This window comes from Camelus bactrianus, chromosome X (assembly GCF_048773025.1).
Source record: "Camelus bactrianus isolate YW-2024 breed Bactrian camel chromosome X, ASM4877302v1, whole genome shotgun sequence".
Classification (NCBI taxonomy): domain Eukaryota; kingdom Metazoa; phylum Chordata; class Mammalia; order Artiodactyla; family Camelidae; genus Camelus; species Camelus bactrianus.
Window position 1 is genome coordinate 90,602,014 of NC_133575.1, and position 1,892 is coordinate 90,603,905.

Below are 1,892 nucleotides of genomic sequence, written 5' to 3' on the forward strand. Positions count from 1 at the left end.
GCTGGAAGTCTAAGATCAAAGTGCCAGCATGGTTGGTTTCTTGTGAGGACTTTCCACAGCTTATAGATGGCACCTTCTTATTGTTTTCACATGCTCTTTTCTCTGTAAGTGACAGGGAAGAGTAAACTCTAGTGTCTCTTCCTCTTCTAATAAGGACACAAGTCCAATAGGAATAGAGCCCCACATTTATGACCTCATTTAACTTTTTGTTTACTTATTTATTTTTATTGAAGTATAGTCAGTTACAAGGTGTCAATTTCTGGTATACAGCATAATGTCCAAGTCATGCATATATATACATATATTTGTTTCCATATTCTTTTTCATTAAAGGTTACTACAAGATATTAAATATAATTCCCTGTGCTATACAGAAGAAATTTGTTTTTTTAAATCAATTTTTATATATAGTGGTTATCATTTGCAAATCTCAAATTCCCAAATTTATCCCTTCCCACCCCCTTTCCCCCGTAACTATAAGATTATTTACTATGTAAGCCTGTTTTTGTTCTGTAGATGAGTTCATTAGTGTCCTTTTTTTTTTTAGATTTCACCTTTGAGTGATATCATATGGTATTTTTCTTTCTTTTTCTGGCTTACTTCACTTAGAATGATGATCTCCAGGTCCATCAAATGGCATTATTTTATTCTTTTTTATGGCTGAGTAGTATTCTATTGTAGAAATATACCACAACTTCTTTATCCAGTCATCTGTCAATGGACATTTAGGTTGTTTCCACACCTTAGCTATTGTATATAGTGCTGCTGTGAACATTGGGGTGCATTATCTTTTTGAGATAGAGTTCCCTCTGGATATATGCCTAGGAGTGGGATTGCTAGATCATATGGTAAGTCTATTTTTAGTTTTTTGAGGAATCTCCATACTGTTTTCCATAATGGCTGCACCAAACTACATTCCCACCAACAGTGTAGGAGGTTCCCTTTTCTCCACACCCTCTCCAGCATTTATCTTTCGTGGAATTTTTAATGATGGCCATTCTGACTAGTGTGATGTGATACCTCATTGTAGTTTTGATAATTACCTCCTTAAAGACCCTATCTCCAAATACAGTCACGTTTGGGCTTAGAACTTCAAAATATGAATTTGAGGGGCACAAATCAGCCCATAACAGATGGTGACAATGATAATGAAGAAGATGGTGTGGGTAGATGATGATGAGGATAGTGATGGTTATGATTAAGTTGTTGATGATGTTGATGATCATGATAATGATGGTGAGGATGATGATGTGAGTGCTGATGGTGATCTGCTGCTGCTGATGGTGATAAAGATGATTGTGATTATTATGAGATTATTTTGATTATGAAGAAGATGATGATGTTGATAATTGTGACGGTTTTGGTAATGATGATGAAGATGATGTTTATGTTTATGATGGTGATGATGATGATAGTGATGGTGAGGATAATCATATTAATAATCCTGGTGATAATGATGATGATGGCGGTGGGGAGAGGGATGGAGGGATGAATAGTTGGAGCACAGGGGATTTTTAGGGCAGTGAAACTATTCTGTATGATACTACAATAGTGGATAATATTATGCATTTGTTAAAATCAATAGAATGTACAACACGAAGGTGAATCTTAATGTAAACTATGAATTTTAGTTAATAGTAATGTATCAATATTGCTTCACTGATTATAACAAATGTACCACACTTTATAAAACACTAAAAATAGGGGTACCTATGTGTGTGTATGTGTGTGGGGGGAGCATTTTGGGATATACAAGAACTCTGTACTTCCCACTTAATTTTTAGGTAAACCTAAAGCTACTCTAAAAAGTAAAGTGTGTTAGTCCAAAAAAAAAAAAAAAGCACCAATCTTCCTAAAAGTGAACCAGAAAGAAAGAATAGATCAACAATATAG